The following is a 23,222-nucleotide window of genomic DNA, read 5'->3' as shown; positions in this document are numbered from 1 at the left end:
GAAGCAACTCTTGTCCTGGTGTCATCTGCTGATCTGTTGTTTCGCAGCCATGATATGACATACGGCTCAGGATTCCACGGAACTAGAGGAGGTCTGTGTGGTTTAACAAATGTATCTCTTTGATCTATGAGAATTCTTGAGTGTGTTATTGTCAAGTTCATGTGACAGAATCCTTTCTCACACTCAGCAGTACTAATAGGAATAACTTGTGAACAGCTCAGTATTGGGCATAAGTCTTGGGGGATGCAGCATTTTACAGTCCTCCACATAATCTCTGAAGGTATTTATTACAGAGGAAGAAGAAAGCTTATCCCTCTTACAGAGAGACGATATTGTAGCTTCTCTACAATTAGGCCGCATTTCAGCAGGCCAGTTTTCTTTATCAAGGACACACATATCATTTAGCAGGGAATTAATACTGTAGTGTTCTCGCACAGGTGTAAAAGAACTCTGAACTAAACACCAAGCATAAACCAGTTAATGAGGCAGTCCCAGTAAGATTAACCGTTTACTGTTCACTCTTCCACATTAACGTATGGTGAAAACTGTTGATAAAACAATACAAAATATATACAGTATTTGTTTCCTTCTTGACATCACATTTACATCATAAATACTTGCAAAAGTAAAACCACAACAACTATATTACATTAAAGTGCAACATACAGTCAGAATCTACCTACGCCATCGACTGGCTTTAAATACACTTCAACACAAACTATCCGCAACTCTTTAAATAACAAAAAACATAAACTTTATCAACCGTCATTACTTTTAACAGAATCAGCGTTAACATTTTTAATTCAACGTATCGATTATCTCATGAACTTACGGCGTTGCTTCACTAATGTTTCTAGTGCGTAGAAAGAAAACTCTTCTCGCGCTGATCCTGCACACATAAGCCCCCTCCTTCCCATTTCACCAAACTGGTATTTTCCCACAAGACGCAGCGTAACCGGGTGTGACATCATCGCATGCTGCGATATATCACAGACAACGAATTTACTTTAAACAACTTTAAACTAGAAAATGATAACAAACGAATTACTAAAGCGAAAATATAATAAACTAAACAAATGCCTTAAAGGCAACACAAATACATACTTAGAGGTTTAGAAGTTTGAGAACCTTTCAAGGATGTTGCAGTGAACATACAGTGCTGCAAATTGTTTATAAGACTAGTAAGAAACTGTAGATAATTAATAGAGACAATTTTGTTGGTGCTTGTTCAGGTAATTTCTCCAAACTTCCCCTTTTCAGCTGCCTCTTGAGCTTCTAGAGTTTTTGTACCAGGTTGCTTTCAGTCCATGCAGTGATCTTATGCTCCATTGGATCAGTTTGTCTGCATAAACAATCGTAGTAGTGCGTTTCTGTAAACACTAACAGTAAACCACATTCATGCAACGTGTCATACGTTAGAGCTAAGCCCAATAGAAAGTATTCTGAAGAGTCTTTTCAACAGACCTTCATAGGTTGTTCTGTCACTCCCAGATCTTGTTTCATCCTTCATTACTTTTTCAAAATGAAAACGCAGTGCTTCATAATTTTGCCACACTGTTGAAACTGAAACGAGCTAGCTAGGCCCAGAACACGGCCTATTTTGCAAATTTTTTGTTCTAGTTGAGAGGCACATTCAGACAATTCCTTTTGATTTAGAGGTGATCTACTGTAAACAGAGGACAATTTGTCCATAAAGGGTTGAAAATAATTTATTCCATGAACTTCTCTCACCGAATCACCTACTGCAAGTTCTAATCTGTCATCAAGACAGTGCCAAATTGTCACATCAGGGTAATGTTCATTGAGAATTGTAGCAACATTGGATTTGACACCATGCATTACGCTTACCCATTGCTTGCAAATGCTACAAGGTTCTGTTTCAAGTAAGAGTCATCAAACACATGGTTATTGAGACAGTTCAATAGATGCTCAGCAATAGTTGCAGTTTTCAGATCAGGCAGTTCCATTAGATCTGGACACATAAAATGGGGACCACCTTCCTTATCACTTCCTCATTTCAAATAAACCATTCGGGCGGTCTTAATGCTCAGGCTTGTTGATTCATCAATGAGAACAGGAAATTTGCCATTCATCTGCTTGATATGCGGGCAAATTTTCTTTTTCATATTAATGGCTACAGTTGAAGTCAGAAGTTTACATACACCTTAGCCAAATACATTTAAACTCAGTTTTTCACAATTCCTGACATTTAATCATAGAAAACATTCCCTGTCTTAGGTCAGTTAGGATCACTACTTTATTTTAAGAATGCGAAATGTCAGAATAATAGTAGAGAGTGTAAAAGAGGTTTACCAGGATATTGTCTAGATTAGAGGGCATGAGGTATAACGAGAGGTTGGACAAATTTGTACTGTTTTCTCCAGAGCGGGCTGGGATGAGACTGGATAGATGTTTATAAGATTACGAGAGGAATAGATAGAGTGGACAGACGATATGTTTTTCTTGGGGGTTGAAATGTCTAATATATTTAAGGTGAGAGGAGATGTGAGGGGCAAGTTCGTTTCTTTCCACAGAGTGGTAGGAAGCTGGAGTGCTCTGTTTGGGGTGATGGTAGACCCTACCAGTCACGTGATCCCATTTGCCCCTCCCATTTATCTGCAGGTGTAACAATCACTTCGCGCATGCTCACAGTCTGCGGATGGACAGTGCTTTCCTGTCCGCTCAGTGCTGAAGTGGATCGTCTGCGGGATCGGGAAAGTGTCTTCGCCTCCTGGATCGGGGAGCTGGGGGTCGGGACACTATCTGCGGGCCGAAAATATCACTTTCCCATCGGTGAGTATTGAGAACGATCCCGAGCAGGGTGATTTGATGTTGGCCGTGAGCCGCGAACTGAGGGCCTGTTACTCATTTAGTACTCAGTTATCTGGACTCGTCAAAAATGTGTCAACTCCACTGAATCTGCATTGAGCAATGCAAACCAGGAGCCCATGCTGTCTATTTCCACAGAAATGAAATGGGAGTCCTCCTGACAGGTCACGTGAGACTGTTTACCACAGATCTGCCCGCCCTCCGCTTTGTGATGCAAGATCATGTGGTGTGTGTGGACAGTCCCCGGATGGGTGGTGATGCTTCCTCCATGTTGTGTTGGGAAATCTGATGTTGGCCACTGAGTCCCGTTAACTTCCCCAACTCGCCTCGCTTCCTGAGGCTCCTCACCTTTGACCTTGAGCTTTATGGCTGTTGTGTCTTCTCCCAGCGGGGGTGGGTGAGAAAGGAGAATGTCCCAGGTTGTGGGGATCTTTGATTTCACTGCCTGCTTTACTGAGGGACTGGGAAGTCTAGAGGGGGGAGAATGGTTTCTGTGATGTGCTGATCGGTATCCAAAGGTCTCTGCAGTTCCTCACAGTCACGGGCAGAGTAGTTACCATTCAAAGCGTGAGGTGTCCGGATGGGAAACTTTATATGGTGTGCTGATAAAAATTTGGGGAGGGTCAAAGTGTAAATGCCAAAGTTATTATTGTTTGTTCTAACTCTGTTATTTTAGAATCTTTTATACAGTAGCGTGTACTATTAATTCAGTATCTGTGTATTGCTGAAGGGCCATCAGTGATGATTTTCTCCCACCTGGATCCATCTGCTCATCCCTGCCCATCTTGTTCAACCTCTGTCCAGTCTCCTAACCCCCCCCCCCCCCCACCTTCAGTAATATACATCAGCCATCTGTGTCAACCTCAGTCCACTCTGCATCCCACCACCTCAGTGTTATCTATCAGCAATCTTTCTTCTAACCTTTGTCTTCATTGTGTAGTGTTCTTTTGCACCTGTGGCCTTGCTGAGTTATTTCCAGAATCGGTTTTTGTTAGCTGGAATGCTGGAGGATCATCAGGTACCAGTTCTGTTGTGCATTGGTTTGGAGGTGCTAGTTTTTGAACAGTGACTGGCTGACACACTGCAGCATATCATTGTCAGCAAAGAGTACTGGGAGAATTGGTGCTTGGGCTATAATCCTGTGATCTACATTCCAGGCATATGGAACTGTTGGTGTTTTGGCTTTGACTTTAGATAGTGTTTCTACAGATGGGGCTGGATGGTCGTCCTGCAATGAAGCAGAAATTTTGGGCAGCTGGACATTGGTTGTGGGGAAATCCCGGATTGCACTACCCAGTGTGAGATGCAGGGACGATGTGTGAGACTGTCAGGATTGGTGAGTGGCAGATTCACCTGTGTGACTCTGTGAGGGTGGGTCCTGGGATATCACACTTTTTGATCCAGGTAAAATGGATCTGGGGATTGAGCTGCCCAGGTTCATGAGGTGTTGTGCAAGTATTTCTGGTCTGGGATCAGATGTTTGTTTCTGCAGTTCCTTTGGAAGCAATGACTGCTAATCTGAGGAGAGGATGAGTTCCCATTCCATCCTCACAGGGAGAGGCTATGAGTAAATGGGCTGTTCCGTGTTTACAACAGTAGAAATCGACCTGTGAGTTTGGTGTTCAAACTGTGTTTGGAAATTCGCCCCCTCATTGTCACCTATATGTCACTTCATAAGACCATAAGACAAAGGAGCAAAAGTTGGCCATTCAGCCCATCGAGTCTGCTCTGCCATTTCATCATGAGCTGATCCATCTCCGCTTTAGTCCCATTCCCCCCACCTTCTCACCATAACCTTTGATGCCCTGACTACTCAGATACCTATCAGTCTCTGCCTTAAATGCACCCAATGTCTTGGTCTCCACTGCTGCCCGCGGCAACAAATTCCATAATTTGTGGCAACAACCACACTCTGGCTAAAGTATTTTTTTCGCATTTCTGTTCTGAATGGGCGCCCTGCAATACTCAAGTCATGTCCTCTAGTACCATACTCCCCCACACCATGGGAAACAACTTTGCCACATCCTCTCTGTCCATGCCTTTCAACATTCGAAATGTTTCTGTGAGGTCCCCCTCATTCTTCTAAACTCCAAGGAGTACAGTCCAAGAGCGGTCAAATGTTCCTCATATGTTAACCCTCTCATTCCTGGAATTATTCTAGTGAATCTTCTCTGAACCCTCTCCAATGTCAGCACATCCTTTCTTAAATAAAGAGCCCAAAACTGCATACAGTATTCCAAATGAGGTCTTACCAGTGCCTTATAGAGCCTCAACATTACATCATTGCCCCTATACTCTATTCCTCTAGAAATGAATGCCAACATTGCATTCGCCTTCTTCACCGACTCAGCCGGAATTTAACCTTAAGGGTCTCCTGCACGAGGACTCCCAAGTCCCGTTGCATCTCAGAACTTTGAATTTTCTCCCTATTTAAATAATAGTCTTCCCGTTTATTTCTTCTACTAAAGTGCATGACCGTACGCTTTCCAACATTGTAATTAATTTGCCACTTCTTTGCCCATTCCCCCAATCTATCCAAGTCTCTCTGCAGACTCTCTGTTTCCTCAGCACTACCGGCCCCTCCACCTATTTTTGTATCATCAGCAAACTTGGCCACAAAGCTATCGATTCCATAATCCAAATCGTTGATATACAACATAAAAAGAAGTGGCCCCAACACGGATCCCTGTGGAACACCACTGGTAACTGGCAGCCAACCAGAATGGGATCCCTTTATTCCCGCTCTCTGTTTTCTGCCAATCAGCCAACGCTCTATCCACGTATGTAATTTTCCCGTAATTCCATGGGCTCTTGTTTAGCAGCCTCATGTGCGGCACCTTGTCAAAGGCCTTCTGAAAATCCAAATACACAACATCCACTGCATCTCCCTTGTCTAGCCTACTTGTAATTTCCTCAAAAAATTGCACTAGGTTTGTCAGGCAGGATTTTCCTTTAAGGAAACCATGCTGAGTTCTGCCTATCTTGTCGTATGTCTCCAGGTACTCCATAACCTCATCCTTGACAATCGACTGCAACAACTTTCCAACCACTGATGTCAAGCTAACAGGTCTATAATTTCCTTTTTGCTTCCTTGCCCCCTTCTTAAATAGTGGAGTGACATTTTCAATCTTCCAGTCCTCCAGAACCAGGCCAGAATCGGTATCGATTTTTGAAAGATCATTGCTAATGCCTCCGCAATCTCCACTGCTACTTCCTTCAGAACACGAGGATGCATTCCATCTGGTCCAGGAGATTTATCTACCCTTAGACTATTCAGCTCCCTGAGTAATTTCTCTGTCGTAATTGTGACTGCGCATATTTCTCTTCCCTGACACCCTTGAATGTCCGGTAGATTGCTGATGTCTTCCTCGGTGAAGACTGATGCAAAATACTCGTTCAGTTCCTCTGCCATCTCCTTATCTCCCATTACAATTTCTCCAGCATCATTTTCTATCGGTCCAATATCTACTCTCACCTGTCTTTTACTCTTTATATACTTGAAGAAGCTTTTAGTATCCTCTTTGATATTATTTGCTAGCTTCCTTTCATAGTTCATCTGTTCCCTCTTAATGACCTTCTTAGTTTCCTTTTGTAAGCTTTTAAAAACTTCCCAATCCTCTGTCTTCCCACTAATTTTTGCTTCCTTGTATGCCCTCTGCTTTGCTTTTACTTTGGTTTTGACTTCTCTTGTCAGCCATGGTTGCATCCTTTTTCCATTCGAAAATTTCTTCTTCTTTGGAATATGTCCGTCTTGCACCTTCCTCACTTCTCGCATAAACTCCAGCCACTGCTGCTCTGCTGTCCTTCCCACTAGTGTTCCTTTCCAGTCAACCTTGGCCAGTTCCTCTCTCATGCCACTGTAATTTCCTTTACTCCACTGAAATACCAACACATCGGATATTGGCTTCTCTTTCTCAAATTTCACAGTGAACTCAATCATGTTGTGATCACTAACTCCTAGGGGCTCCTTCACTTCCATCTCTCTAATCACCTCTGATTCATTACACAATACCAGTCCAGTACAGCTGATCCCCTAGTGGGCTCAACAACAAGCAGTTCTAAAAAGCCATCACATAGACATTCTACAAATTCTTTCTTGAGATCCAGTGCCGACCTGATTTTCCCAATCCACTCGCATGTTAAAATCCCCTACAATTATCATAACACTGCCCTTCTGGCAAGGCTTTTATATTTCCTGTTGTAATTTCTAGTCTACATCACTGCAGCTGTTTGGAGGCCTGTAGATAACTGACATCAGGGTCCTTTAACCCTGTGATTTCTTAGCTCAACCCATACAGATTCTGTACCTTCTGATCCTATGTCAACTCTTTCTAATAATTTAATATCATTTCTTACCATTAAAGCCACACCACCTCCTCTGTCTACCTGCCTATCCTTCTGATACACCGTGTATCCTTGGACATTCAGCTCCCAGAGACATGCATCCTTTAGCCGCGTCTCAGTGATGGCCACAATATCATACCTGCCATTCTGTAACTGTACAACAAGATCATCCACCTTATTCCTTGTGCTGCGTGCATTTAAGTATAACACCTTAAGTCCAGTATTTAGTACTTTTTGCATTGATTGCACTGCAACTCATCCCAATGGCTGCAAATTTGCTCCATCACCTGCCTGTCCTTCATGATATTCTTACTGATTAGATAGATAGATAGATAGATAGATACTTTATTCATCCCCATGGGGAAATTCAACTTTTTTCCAATGTCCCATACACTTGTTGTAGCAAAACTAATTACATACAATACTTAACTCAGTAAAAAATATGATATGCATCTAAATCACTATCTCAAAAAGCATTAATAATAGCTTTTAAAAAGTTCTTAAGTCCTGGCGGTAGAATTGTAAAGCCTAATGGCATTGGGGAGTATTGACCTCTTCATCCTGTCTGAGGAGCATTGCATCGATAGTAACCTGTCGCTGAAACTGCTTCTCTGTCTCTGGATGGTGCTATGTAGAGGATGTTCAGAGTTTTCCATAATTGACCGTAGCCTACTCAGCGCCCTTCGCTCAGCTACCAATGTTAAACTCTCCAGTACTTTGCCCACGACAGAGCCCGCCTTCCTTACCAGCTTATTAAGACGTGAGGCGTCCCTCTTCTTAATGCTTCCTCCCCAACACGCCACCACAAAGAAGAGGGCGCTCTCCACAACTGACCTATAGAACATCTTCAGCATCTCACTACAGACATTACTACCTTACTACCTTAGATCTATTTCTGTTTTCCCTCTCCTCCGCTCCATCATTCCAGATCCCATCCCCCTGCCAAATTAGTTTAAACCCTCCCTAACAGCTCCATTAAACCTTCCCACCAGGATATTGGTCCCCCTAGGATTCAAGTTTCACCTGTCCTTTTTGTACAGGTCACATCTGCCCCAAAAGAGGTCCCAATGATCCAGAAACTTGAATCCCTGCCCCCTGCTCCAATCCCTCAGCCACGCATTTATCCTCCAACTCATTCCATTGCTACTCTCATTTTCATTTTCAATCTTTTTTATTAATTTTCAGCAGAGAAAAAATTACAAATCAGAGGAGAAGTTTTGGCAAACACATAATACAAAAGACGTGGAAACAACAAAAAAATATATTGTCAAGGTCAATTGAATATAAAGTTAATCTGTTGTAGATACTATATAAACAAGAAATCACAACTCCTCTTGACAAATTATAAAAAAAAGACTGGCGGTTGATATTCTCGCTGCGTTGGAACAGCATCGACAAGATATTTTAAAGGAATTTAGAACTTATTTCAACCAGCTGGATGCCAAATTGGATCGGATCAACGCTAGAGTGGACGAACATGCTGAACATTTATCTCGCATCGACTCAACTTCTGAAGATTTAAAACGCCGTGTTCTTTATCTTGAGACTCTATGCTCCAGCCTAGAGGAGAAGAATTGTAAACTTTTTTCCAAAATGGTGGATCTTGAAAACCGTAGCAGACGTTGCAATCTACGAATTCTTGGTTTGCCAGAGGCCACCGAACAGGGCTCTCCCGTGGAATTTTTTTCTGATTTTCTCTGTGAGATTTTTGGGAAAGAATTTCTTCCGACTCCACCTGAGCTTGAAAGGGCACACAGGATCTACGTTCCCCGTGCAATTCTGGGTTCCCGCCCACTGCCGGTAATTTTGTGCTTTCATCAATACGAGGTGAAAAACCGTTTGATTATGGAGGCACGCCGCAGAGGTACTTTTGCTTTTCAAAATACAATCATTCGTTTTGTGGAGGATTTTGCCCCCCAGGTTCTGAAGATGCGTGCTGAATTTAAAGGTGTACTGAAAGTGCTTTTTGATCGCGGTCTTAGACCCTCCCTTCGGAATCCAGCTGACCTCCGAATTACGCTTACTACTGGAGAATATAAGTGGTTTAAATCAGTGAAGGATGCTGAGGCATTTGTTGGAAGTCTTCTGGCCATCTCGTCTCCTTAGGAACCCGGTCTGACCTTCTAAAATGGTGGATAAGTACTTCTCGTAGTAAAGCTATTTTTTCCGGACTCAGACTTTTCTTGTATAATTCAGACATTATTTATTGAAATTCTAAGGGCTGTAGACAATCTCTCCCTGGACTTGGTGCGTTTTTTTTAAATAGATAATCCGAGTTTAATGTTTCCCTGCGGACGTTTAGATTGTACTTGTGTAATCCATTTTATTCTTGTATAACTTTATCTATAGAGATCTACAAGCGACTTTAACTTGTTTTGGAGGTTTGGAGTTTTTATTGAAGGCCTCCCTGTTGGTTGATTCATAGTTTAAGTTTTGCTCCCTTTTTTTTTCCTGTAAATGGTTGATAAGTACTCTCTTCCAATCTACAATTTCCCCCTTTTCTCCCTCCCTTTTTTTTTCCTTTTCTTTTAATCTTCTATAATTTTTTGCGGGTAGGTTAGTTTTGGTTTTCTTTTGATTTTCTTTGTATTAAGTCTTATACTTCTGTTGAAGTTGTTCCTATTTGTAATTATGTTTTCTAGTGCATAAACTAGCTACCATTTGCTATAGTATTTATACGGAACTGTTGTTAACGACACAGAACTGGAAGTCATACTTGGGTTAATTTTTTTGGTAGAGCTAGCTGCTTTTTTTGGTAGCCGTCTAGTTTTGGGTTACGAGGATAGGGCGGGTTCTCCAGTTCCAACACTACTCACTGTTTCATTTGCTTTCCTTTGTTACTCAGGACATGTTTCTGTTTTGATTCTACGAATCTATGTTTACATTTTTGCTCCCAAACTGTTATTGTACTGCTTGACTTTTTATATGCCTGCTGCCTTCTACACACTAACAATTGATAATGGTTAATACACTTAAATTTGTGAGCTGGAATGTAAAGGGATTGAATCACCCTGTTAAAAGAAGGAAGGTCTTCTCACATATTAAAAAACTCAAAGCTGACATTGCTTTCCTTCAAGAAACTCATCTTCGTTGTTTTGATAACTCCCGGCTTTTGTCAAAGTGGGCGGGTCAGCATTTTCATTCATCCTTTGCTGCTAAAGCTAGGGGGCTCTCCATCCTTATTAATTCAAATATTCCTTTTGAACGCCATAATAAGATATCTGATACAAATGGCCGTTTTATTATTGTTTCTGGTAAATTATATAATGCTAAAGTTGTACTAGCAAACCTGTATGCCCCCAATTTTGATTATGTTAATTTTTGTGAACGTTTTTTCTCCTCACTACCAGACTTAAACTTATACTCTCTTATACTGGGTGGTGATTTCAATTGTTGGTTAGATCCTAATTTGGATTGATCGTCCTCTGTTACTAGACCACCTACTAAATCTGCCTTAGCTATTCAATCATTTCTCTCTAATTATGGTATCTCTGATATATGGCGTTTCCTTCATCCTACTGAGAGAGATTATTCTTTTTTTTCACATATTCGCCATACCTTTACTAGAATTGCCTACTTCTTACTCAATAATCAACTCATTCCATTTGTCTATTCTTCTGATTATCAGAGTATACTGATTTCTGACCATGCTCCAATTACTCTGTCTTTAAATTTTCCTGGTCTCCCTCAGAGGAATAAACACTGGTGGTTTGATTCGACTTTATTATCGGATGATGATTTTCTAAAATTTATTAAGGATCAGATAACCTTTTATTTTAACACCAATACATCACCTGAAGTGTCATCCCAGATTGTCTGGGATGCCATGAAAGCATATTTGAGGGGCCAAATAATCTCCTATACAGCAAATCTTAATAGAAAGTCCTGTGCAGATCGATTAGACCTCATTAATCAGATTAAAGATTTGGATCAACTGTATGCTCAAACTAAGAACCCTGAACTATACAAGAAGCGTGTAGAACTTCAATCTAAATTTAACCTCCTGTCTACTCAACCTGTCGAACGCCAACTTCTTGAAAGTAAGAGTCGCTTTTATATCCATGGTGACAAATCTGGTAAATTTCTAGCCAATCAGTTGAGGCGTTCCAAAGCCAAACAACATATTACAAAGATCCGGAAGGAGAATGGAGACTTTACATCGGATCACCTAGAAATCAATGACGCATTTAAAAATTTCTACTCTCGACTTTATTCCTCTGAATCTTTGAATGACAAAATCTCTGTTGATCATTTTTTAAATAATCTGAATATTCCTTCGCTTTCATCTGATTTTAAAGCCAAACTTAATGCGCCTATATCATCAGAAGAAATATCTTTTGCAATTTCTGCATTGTCTTCAGGGAAATCTCCTGGACCTGATGGGTTCCCCGTAGAATTTTATAAATCATTCTCTTCACTTCTCTCTCCTCAGTTACTCTCAGTATTATCTGACTCGTTTAAGTATGGCCAATTGCCACCCTCCTTTAATGAGGCATCTATTATTCTTTTATTAAAAAAGGGTAAAGACCCAACAGAGTGTTCCTTGTATAGGCCGATTTCTTTGCTTAATGTTGATGTTAAAATCTTGGCCAAAGTTTTGGCTTATAGATTAGAAAGTGTTATTCCCTCTATTATTTCCGATGATCAAACTGGTTTTATTAAAAACCGTCTCCCTTTTTTTAACATGCGACGCTTATTTAACATTTTATATTCACCTCTAACTGGGATTCCTGAATGTGTTATTTCCCTCGATGCGGAGAAAGCATTTGATCGTATAGAGTGGAACTACCTTTTTGCAGTTTTAGAAAAATTTGACTTAGGTCAAAGTTTTATCTCTTGGATCAAATTGCTGTATTTGTGTCCTACTACCTCTGGTTTAACTAATTTTCAGAAATCCCAGTTATTTAACCTCAAACGTGGCACCCGTCAGGGATGCCCTTTAAGTCCCTTTCTCTTTGATTTGGCTATAGAACCCTTGGCAATAGCATTTCGAAATTGTCCTGAACTGACCGGGATTTGGAGAGGGGGTGTTGAACATAAAGTTTCTCTTTATGCCGATGACTTATTACTTTTTCTTTCAAATCCATCTACATCCTTACCTCCAATGTTTTCACTTCTTGACCAGTTTAGCCAGCTCTCTGGATATAAACTTAATTTACATAAGAGCGAACTTTTCCCAATTAATAAAGAAGCACAAGAATTAACATTTCGTGATCTCCCTTTTAAAGTAGTTCATAATCAATTTACTTATCTTGGGATTACAGTCACAAGGAAGTTTAAAGATCTCTTTCGTGAAAATTTTGCCAATCTTTCATATACTATTAAACAGAGTCTGTTACAATGGTCACCTCTTTCTATGTCTTTGGTAGGTCGTATTAATGTTGTTAAAATGTATGTTCTCCCTAAACTTTTATATTTATTTCAATCAATCCCAATTTTTATTCCTAAATCTTTTTTTGATTCCTTAGACTCTATTATTTTGTCATATCTGTGGAAGAATAAGCGCTCTAGAATTAATAAAGGTGAACTCCAAAAATCTAAAAAAGATGGTGGCATGGCTTTACCTAGCTTTCGTTTATATTATTGGGCAGCCAATATATGTTGTGCTACCTTTTGGTCTTTTTTTTGTGGCCAACCCGAGTGCCCTAATTGGGTGGCAATGGAGTTGAGCTCCACTAAAGAATTATCTATCTCTGCACTTCTTGGCTCTGTACTCCCTAGTAGTTTGTCCAGATTAATAGTTAATCCTCTTGTCAGACACACTTTGTGTATATGGGCTCAGTTTAGGAAATTCTATGGTTTCCATGGTTTTTCCCTTTCTAGCCTTATCTTACATAATCACCTTTTTTTACCTACTACGTATGACTCAGCATTCCATGATTGGTATAGGAAGGGCATTAGACATTTTGAAGATCTTTTTATTGATAATCGCTTTGCTTCTTTTCAACAGCTCTCTGCTGTTCAATCTGCCCAATGCTCATTTTTTTAGATATCTCCAAATTAGACACTTTATTACTCCTTTAATTCCTAACTTCCCTGAAATGCCTGAGAAAAATGTTATGGACTTATTTCTTTCTATTAATCCACTAGGTAAAGGTTTAATATCATTTATTCGTGATAAATTAGCAGCCTTACGACGTGACCCTGTGGATAAAATTAAAATGGCATGGGAGCATGATTTAAATACCTCCTTATCTGATGAGACTTGGGACTCGATTGTCAAATCGGTTAATTCAACCTCTCTTTGTGCTCGCCATTGCCTTTTACAGTTTAAGATTGTTCATAGAGCCCATATGTCTAAATCTAAATTATCTCGATTTTACCCTAACATTAGTCCGCTTTGTGATAAATGCAAAAGGGGCGAGGCCTCTCTCATTCATATGTACTGGCTTTGTCCTAGCTTGGAGAAATTTTGGAAAGATGTCTTCATAACGTTATCGCATATTCTGAATCACCACCTAGAACCTAACCCTTTAATTGCTTTGTTTGGTTTCTGGGGTAAGACAGATTTATGTCTGAGTTTGACTAAGTGTCAAATATTATCTTTTGCCTCTCTCCTGGCTAGACGTTTAATCCTCCTTAGATGGAGAGATGTTGCCCCGCCCAGCATGCTCAATGGCTTAACGATATTATGGCCTGCTTAGACCTTGAAAAAATTCATTATTCAGTTCTTAATTCGGATTTAAAGTTCCATAAGGTCTGGGGACCTTTCATTGAGTACTTTCATAACCTTCCTCTTGACTAAGGTTTTTTTTCGGTCCCTTGCTTTCAGCTCCTTTTTTTTGGTAGTAGGCATTAATATCTTCTGTTGCTAAGTGTATTTACAGTTTTGGGGGTTTGATTGTCCTGATTTATATTCTCTATATTGTGTTGTGGTTGGTCTGCAGTTTTTTTTGTTGCGGGGCTTGGGAAGGATACTAATTTTACATGTCTTCAATTTGGGTGCTTTCTCAATTATCTTTCTTTGTATCATATTATTATTGTATGTTTATTTTTGCACTGTATCAATGTTCTTCATTTTGATCTGGGATTTTTTTATCTGTAGCTATGTAGAAAATGTATAAAAAAACTAATAAAAAAAAAAGACTGAAAATTTTATTAATAATAAGAAGAAGAGATCCCGCTAAACTAGCCTAAAATAAAAAAAAGGAAAGATTGGGCAGTCCATTTGAGGAGAAAAAGAGAAAAGAATAGAAGAAAGAAAACATTCTTTCAGTCAACTCGAAACCTTTGCGGATAAGGAAAATTTTTCCTTAAAAAAATTAAATCAAATGAAAATGTTGAATAAAGGGTCACCAGACTTGCTCAAAGTTAAAAGATGTGTCAAACGTCCGGCTTCTAATTTTCTCCAAACTTAAACACGACAGAATGGAGGAGAGCCGGTTAAAAACAGTAGGTGGATTAGAATCTTTCCAGTATAACAAGATAGCTCTCCTGGCCACTAAAGTTGAAAAGGCTATCACATGTTGAACGGAAGCAGGAACTCGACCTGTTTCCTCTGGAATAATCCCAAAGATTGCCGTAAGTGAATTGGGTTGTAAATCCACACCTGTAACTTTTGATAATATTCTAAACACATCCCTCCAAAAATTATTTAACTTTACACAGGACCAAAACATATGAGTTAGAGTAGCCACCTCAGCATTGCATCTGTCACAAATAGGGCTTATATTAGAAAACAAATATGCGCTAATTTGTCTTTTGACATATGGGCCCTGTGTACTATCTTAAACTGAATTAGGGAGTGACGTGCACAGATAGATGAATTATTGACTAGATAATAAATTTTACTCCATTGATCATCTGAAAGTGAATGTTGAAGTTCTATTTCACAAGTATGTTTAACCTTATCACTAGGCGTCATACGTGCATACATTAATTGTTTATAAATAATAGCTATTAATCATTTTTTGAAATGGTATAAGCTGAAATATAGCATAAACCAGATTTGAAGAATAAGTCAAAGGATAGTTCAGTAAAAAAATCACGTAAAAAATTCCTAATTTGTAAATATCTAAAAATAATCTGTACTAGATTATGTACTAGATTGAAAATTTATTCACTCTGGAGCTTTTATTATTCCAAATGTAAGACAAGTTCATAGAATCTATTTTATCAAAAAGTATTTTCGGAACAAAAGATGGAACTGCTTGAAATGTAAATAAAAATGTCAGTAAAATAACCATTTTTATAGCATTTATTCGACCAATTAATGACATTGATATAGGCGACCATTTGGAAAGCGCTTGTTGAGTATATTCAATTAGAGGGGAAAAATTATATACAAGGGGGAACTTCTTTACTCAGAGAGTGGTAACTGTGTGGAACGAGCTTCCAGTAGAAGTGGTAGAGGCAGGTTCAGTATTGTCATTTAAAGTAAAATTGGATAGGTATATGGACAGAAAAGGAATGGAGGGTTATGGACTGAGTGCGGGCCAGTGGGACTAGGTGAGAGTAAGCGTTTGTCACGGTCTAGAAGGGCCGAGATGGCCTGTTTCTGTGATGTAATTGTTATATAGTTATATAGGTCTTTAAAATTTTTAGTAATTTTAATACCAAGGTAAATGAAATAGTGTTTAGCAATATTAAAAGGTATTTGATCATAATAATCAGAATAATTATTAATAGGAAATAGTTCACTTTTATGGAAGTTGAGTTTATATCCAGAGAAAATACTAAATTCTGTAAATATAGATAACATAGAAGGAATAGATTTCCTAGGGTCTGAAATGTAAACTAATAAATCATCCGCATATAACGAAAGCTTTTGCAGTTTATCCCCTCTCTTAATACCCTGCACAGAATTAGAATCCCTAAGAGCAATAGCAAGTGGTTCTAAAACCAAATTACATAACAAAGGACTGAGAGGACAGCCCTGACGGGTTCCTCTATATAATCTAAAATAAGGAGACTTTTGATTATTAGTTATAATCGCAGCTTGATAACCGGGGCTTGATAAATCAGTTTAATCCAGGAAATAAATCCCAGACCAAAATTAAACCTCTTCAAAACCTGAAACAGATAAGGCCACTCCACCCTATCAAAAACTTTTTCTGCATCCAGAGACACAATACATTCAGATTCTTTAACTGAGGGGGAATAAATGATATTTAACATTCTTTGAATATTAAAATATTAGTACCTATTTTTAATAAATCCAGTTTGATCATTTGAGATAACAGTAGGCAAAATATTCTCAGGTCTATTGGCTAGAATCTTAGAGAGAATTTAAAAATCTACTTTCAGTAAAGAGATAGGTCTATAGGATGCACATTCCAATAAATCTTTTCCTTTTTTAGGAATCAATGAAATTAATGCCTCATAAAAAGTTTCCAGAAGATTCCCAGAGGGTATAAAATCAGTAAAAGTTTGATGAAGATGTGGTATAGGCATTTCATGGGACATTTCATATTTCCTTGTAAAATTCCACCGTATAACCATTTGGTCCCGGAGCTTTCCCTAATTGCATAGAGGATACAGCTTTAGCCATTTTCTCTTGTTTAATAAGTGCATCTAATATGTCAACATCTTGAGTCAAAATTTTGGGTATATTTAATTTTTGCAAAAATCTATTCATAATAATAGTATTGTCAGAGAATTCAGATTTATAAAGATGAGTAGAAATCCATAAATATCTTATTAATTTCATAAGGATCTAAGGGTTCAATTCTATCTGGTCTACAAATTTTTAAAATCTGTCTTCTAATCATACCAGCCTTTAACTGACCAGCCAAAAGTTTACCTGATTTAACTCCATGTATATAAAGTAGACTTTTAAGAATTTGCTGTTCGATGAGAAAGGTTAGAAACAAATCATATTGTGATAGAAGTTCGACCCTTTCTTTATATAGGTCTTCAGTAGGTTTAACTGAATACGCTTTATCTATCTCTCTAATTTTATTAGTAAGCACTGACAGTTGTGCTTTAGTTTTCTTTCTTAAAGCTGCTGAGTATGAAATTATTTGTCCTCTAGGAAAAGATTTCATCGTGTCCCATATAACCAGGTTTGACATTCCTTCAGTTGTATTAAATTCAAAAAATATAGAAATTTGCTCCTTAATAAAACTAACAAAGGCTGGATCCTGTAACAATACGGGATTCAGTCTCCACTATGACATTTTCAAAAAGCTATCCGAAAACTTCAGGGTTAACTTCAAAGGCACGTGATCCAAAAACGCAATGATGTCATATGCACACTCAACAGTGGAGTGTAACAAACGTGTGTCTAGAAAAAAGTAATCAATTCTAGAGGATTTATGATGAACGTGTGAAAAAAAAGAAAAATCTTTGTGTTAGGGTGTTTAAATCTCCAGATATCGACCAGGCCATATTCTAGTAAAAAAGAATTAATACATGCCGCTGCTTTGTTGGGAAGCGATGGATTGGTTGATGACCTGTCAATTGCTGGATTCAGATAGCAATTAAAGTCACCGCCCATGATCAACTTACATTCATTCAAATTCGGTAGCTCAGAAAAAAGCTTCTTAAAAAATTCAGAACTATCTACATTAGGTGCGTATACACACACCAAAGCTACCTTTTGATCGCATAATAAACCAGTAACAATTAAGTATCTTCTAATCGAATCAGTAATAGTATTAAAATGTACAAAAGGGATTTTAGAGTGAACAAAAATAGATACGCCTCTAACTTTATTAGTCGATAAAGAATGAAATAAAGGTCTTTTTCAAAATTTTAAAAATCGCTCCTCATCCTGTCTCCGTATATGATTTTCTTGTGCATAAATAATATCTGCGTTAAGTGTTTTTAATTTCTTAAAAATCTTTTTACACTTAATAGGATGATTTACACCGTTCAGATTCCAAGAGATTATATTAATTTTATTAACATCCATGTTTAAAATTTAATTTAATACTTTATAAAGAAAACTATTGCACAAGCATAGATTAATCAAAAAGGTATGGATATGACTAGAAGGGATGACGTATTTGCGAAAAAAATGTCCATCAAAATAACCACCCAATCGAGAAAGAAAACCTATTCTCATAGCTCCTCCCAGAAAACCAGAAAAAAAGCAACCAATAGGCTGGTCGCATGCTAACCTAATAACCCTTGAACCTATCCTCCATTTTGCAGCTACGTATATTAAAATATTAAAATTGAAATAATAATCTTATCCATTATAGCCATAATAAAAGGGACAAACAAATTTCAAATACTGCAATGTTATGTCTAACAGTAATAACAACATAACTGGCGATGGCCATCTTAAATTCATCTAACGTATATTAATCACATATTCAAAGAAAAGTAAATCCAAGCAAATAATATTACAAATGAAGTTCTTTCTCACAAAAAAAAGAAACCTAAAACTATATTAATGTTGAAAAAAACAAAAAAAATTAAAAAGAGTAGTGCACGGCAGGTCCTATATGGACCTCTATAGTATAATACTATAAGAGTTCCCTACAAAATATATACACACACACACACACTAATTATTCAGCAATTGGCTTAACTTTAAGATTTTTAATGTACTCCCATCCCTCCTGGGGGGAGTAGATTCTCAGTGACTGAGACCCTTCAGAAAAGATTATCAGCCGCGCTGGATGCTGAAGAGATGGATGTAAATTTCGCTTATACATTTCACTCATGACTTATCGGTATTTCCTTCTTTCAGCAAAAATCTCAGGAGGGAAATCTTCGACTATACGAATCTCTGTTGATTTGAGGATTATCTTTCGCTTTCTTTGAGCCTCTCGAAGTATTGCTTCTTTGGTTGTATAATAATGCAAACAAAGTACAATTGGTTGAGGATGTAATTCAGATGAACACCAAGAAAATCGGACTCTATGGACTCTATCGATTAAAGGTCTAGCTTCCAGGGTCTCACTAAAAAGTGAGTACAGCATGCCTGCGAAAAACTTTAACAGATCACCAGCTTCAGTATTTTCAGGCAATTCTAGTATACGCAAATTCCTCCAATGTACTCTACTATCTAAACCACTTTTTTCTTCGTTTTAGGTAGTTCCGAGGTAATTTCATTAATTTTCTTTTCCATCGAAGACATCTTCACTCCTTGTTCTTTAATAGTTTGCCTGAATTGATCGTGTTCGTTGTCAATTCAATTTGTAGTCTGCTTAAGTGTCTGAAATTGAAAGTCCAAATTCTTCAGATTCTTGAACACTAGAGATAAATTTTTCAAGCTTTCCATTGGTATCCATCAGCTTATCAATCTTAGTATTGAGCGATCCAAATTCAAACTTCATATCTTGTACTGAAGAAAATATTCCTGCTAAAGTAACAGGTTCCTCCACTTTCTTTACTTGTTCAGTTTGCTCCATTTCGGGAAAAGTCTTGCCGCTTCTCAGTTCAATACCAGATTGACTTCCGGCCACTGTAATTAAATTGTAAGTCCTTCAGTAGAAGCAATAAATCATCAAACTTAAAAGGAATCTGTCAGTGGGATATAAGGTATAAAGAAAAGTGGAGCCGCTATAAAATGTGACTTACTCCATGCGCTGCAAAATGGTGGATGATTCCTACTCTCACTGTCGCGTGGCACAGGCAGTAATCCCAAGATTACTACCTTTGCAGTCCTTCTTCTCAACTGCCTTCCTAACTCCCTGTATTCTCCTTTCAGGACCTCTTCCCTTTTCCTACCTATGTCATTGGTACCTATATGTACCACCACCTCTGGCTCCTCACCCTCCCACTTCAGGATATCTTGGACATGATCAGAAACATGCCGGACCCTGGCACCAGGGAGGCAGACTGCCATCCACAGAATCGCCTGTCTGACCCCCTAACTATCAAGTTCCCTATTACTACAGCCTTCCTCTTCCTTTCCCTACCCTTCTGAGCTACAGGGTCGGACTCTGTGCCAGAGGCATGGCCACTGTTGCTTCCCCCAGGTAGGCTGTTCCCCCCCCCCCCCACCCCCCAACAGTACTCAAACAGGAGTACTTATTGTCAAGGGGTACAGGCACTGGGGTACTCTCTAGTACCTGACTCTTCCCCTTCCCCCTCCTAACCGTGACCCACCTGTCTGCCTCCCATGGCCCTGGTGTGACCATCTCCCTATAACTCCTCTCTATCAACTCTTCACTCTCCCTGACCAGACGAAGGTCATCGAGCTGCATCTCCAGTTCCCTAACACGGTCCCTTAGGAGCTGCAGCTCGGCGCACCTGGCGCAGATGTGGATGTCCGGGAGGCTAGGAGACTCCAGGACCTCCCACATCTGACACCGAGAACAACAAGCTGCCCTCACACTCATACTTCCCCTTTCCTCAAATAACATGAAAAACTGAAACCTAAACCTACCTTGCCTCGCCCGCTTCCGCGTAAGCCCGTTGAGCCAAAGCCCTCACTCTGCTGCCCGCAAACGACGCTGCCCGCTGAAGAAGTGCTGTGGCCTTTTTAACTCTTCCCTGCTTCACTGCCCGGCATCACATGCCTGCGCAGTCCTGGCTCTCAACTCCGATGAGAATAAGAAAAAGTCAAAATGGCTCCCGCCGCACTCCCGTTCTGATCCTCCATCTTCCTTCTCCAAGTGAAACCCGATTTAGAATTTCTGTCCTTTTTAAATCTTCCCCGCTTCACTGCCCAACGTCACACGCCTGCGCAGTCCCGCCTCTCTTAACTCCGATGAGTCACTCACTCAGTGGAAATCAAGCAGAATCTCAAGTTGCTGGAGATCTGCTCTAAAAACTGAAAATGCTTGAAGTCATTCTGCCGAAACTTTATTAACCTGAATTGTAAAGTTTGTTCCTCTCCCCACAGCTGTTCTTTGTCTGCTGAGCGTTTCTGGTAATTCCAGTTTCTTTTTATTACATTCACCCTGGACTGGTTTATATTACCTGAAATGGACCTGTTTTAACCTGGAAATGGAAATGGCTTGTTCTGTGATAGTAGAACAGTAAAGAAACCACAACCATCCCCTGTAAATTATCCTGGCACCAATTTGTCTGTTATTTCTGGAAATGTGTTCAGTGCAGTTGTTGCTAACGAGGTCTACAAGAATAATCTCAGGAATGATCGGCGCTATGTATGAGGAGCATCTGATGGTTCTGGACCTGTGCTCAATGGAGTTCAGAGGGACGGTGGGGTGGTGGGGGGATGTACGGTTAAGTAAACCTACCAAATGCTGAAAAGCCTGGATACGGTGGACATGGAGAGGGTGTTTCCATTAGACGGGGAGTCTGGGATCTGACGGCACAGTCTCAGAATAAAGATGCTTCCCTTTAAAACTGAGATGAGAAAAATTCTTTGGCCAAAAGATGTCTGATCTGTGGAATTTGTTGCCGCAGAGGTTGGTTGAGGCTGCCATTTGGGTATGTTTATGACAGAGATTAATACATTCATGATTGCTAAGTAGCTTCAGGGTTGCAGGAGGAAGGCAGGAATATGGTGCTGGAATAAAATTCAGCCATGGTTGAGTGGTGGGGCAGACCAGATCGATCAAATCACCGAATTCTGTTCCTGTGTCTTACGTCTTACCATGTCTAAACAGTGACTCCTTCATATCCCAGATCAGGTTTTGTAAAATGTGAGGGACTATTACAGATTTGTTCACTGAGATAGTTATATTTGTATTCAACATTTAAATTTCAGAGAGTTTTGCTCTCAGTAACATTAAGCAGAAATATTTGGTTCTCCTTTGTATTGTTAACGTGTTTCATTGTCTCTCTGGTTAAAGTTAGATCTGCGCTGAGAGATCTATTGGAAGAAGAGCCCGTAACTGGAAGCAAACCACGACCGAAGACGAGGGAACAGCAACGAGTGAACCAGCCTGAGGACTGAGAGCATCAACTGGAGAGAACCCTTCTGACTCAGAGTTTCCATTGATTCAGACAGTACAAAGTCTGGTGAGTCTCATTTACTCAAACTCTGGTTGTTTAGACATAATGTATATCTGTACAATGGAAGGTATGAAATAGTTGGAGTGAGGCTGAACGTGCCCAGAAGTACAGTTACGCCTCTGGTCAATTCTCCTCATATCACTCCAGATTCGATAATGTGCTGTTAGCAGGCCAGCTCTTTAAAGCCACTCACATCTCCTCTGTGTTTTCTCATTTCAATGCCCTGCATCCTCTAAGAAGGTTTTAGTCAGTTCTGACATTACCTTGTCTGGCTGTGTTACATGATAATCATCACAAAATGCCAAAGTCCTGTCCTCTGTTCTCTGGATAAAACATTTCCATACATTAAAGCTATTGTACATTCTTCAAATGTTAACCCTTACTTGGAATTTCTAATTTTCTAAGATCACTTAATGCTTAAATTTGTGTTGTCTGAATGTAAACATTCAGGATGCTGTTGAGGGGGATCACCTGACAGGGGACAGCCACGGTGACCGGGTCTCTGGCACTGAGCCTGGCGCAGTTGTTCAGGAGGGAAGGAGGGAGAAGAGGAATGCGGTAGTCATTGGGGATTCCATAGTCAGGGGAACCGACAGGAGATTCTGTGAGCCTGATAGAGATACCTGCATGGTGGGTTGCCTCCGGGATGTCTCAGATCGGGTCCAGAATATTCTGAAGGGAGAGGACGAGCAGCCAGCTGTCTTGGTACATGTTGGTACCAAGATAGGAAAAGGGAGGACCCATCACCCAGGCAAAGCAGGATCTCCCAGTGGCCACACATTTTAATTCCACGGCCCATTCCCGTTCTGATATGTCTATCCATGGCCTCCTCTACTGTCAAAATGAAGCCATACTCAGGTTGGAGGAACAACACCTTATATACCGGCTGGGTAACCTCCAAGCTGATGGCATGAACATTGACTTCTCTAACTTCTGTTAATGCCCCTCCTCCCCTTCTTACCCATCCCTGACATATTTAGTTGTTTGTTTTTTTTTCTCTCTCTCTGCCCATCACTCTGCCTGTTCTCCATCTCCCTCTGGTGCTCACCTCCCCCTTTCTTTCTCCCTAGGCCTCCTGTCCCATGATCCTTTCCCTTCTCCAGCATTGTATCACTTCTGCCAATCACCTTTCCAGCTCTTAGCTTCGTCCCACCCCCTTCGGTCTTCTATCATTTTGCATTTCCCCCTCCCCCTCCTACTTTCAAATCTCTTACTATCTTTCCTTT

At 39.7% G+C, this 23,222-nt stretch overlaps 1 protein-coding gene across 8 annotated transcripts in view; it reads left to right on the top strand.

Moving 5' to 3' along the window:
* LOC140731567 (uncharacterized) overlaps positions 1 to 23,222 on the top strand; it is a 48,937-nt gene that overhangs the window by 2,356 nt on the left and 23,359 nt on the right. For 5 of the 8 annotated variants that reach the window (XR_012099874.1, XR_012099875.1, XR_012099873.1 and 2 more), the window contains exons 2-3: positions 2,623 to 2,793; positions 21,834 to 22,002. The gene's annotated coding sequence lies outside the window, so the exon portion shown is untranslated. Of the gene's footprint in view, positions 1 to 2,622; positions 2,794 to 18,814; positions 19,034 to 21,833; positions 22,003 to 23,222 lie in introns of all 8 variants that reach the window. The other 3 variants (XM_073053107.1, XM_073053116.1, XM_073053123.1) reach the window with 3 other exon arrangements.

This window comes from Hemitrygon akajei, chromosome 1, assembly GCF_048418815.1.
Source record: "Hemitrygon akajei chromosome 1, sHemAka1.3, whole genome shotgun sequence".
Classification (NCBI taxonomy): Eukaryota; Metazoa; Chordata; class Chondrichthyes; order Myliobatiformes; family Dasyatidae; genus Hemitrygon; species Hemitrygon akajei.
The sequence above is the reverse complement of the archived record's forward strand: the minus strand, read 5'-3'. Positions and strand labels throughout refer to the sequence as shown.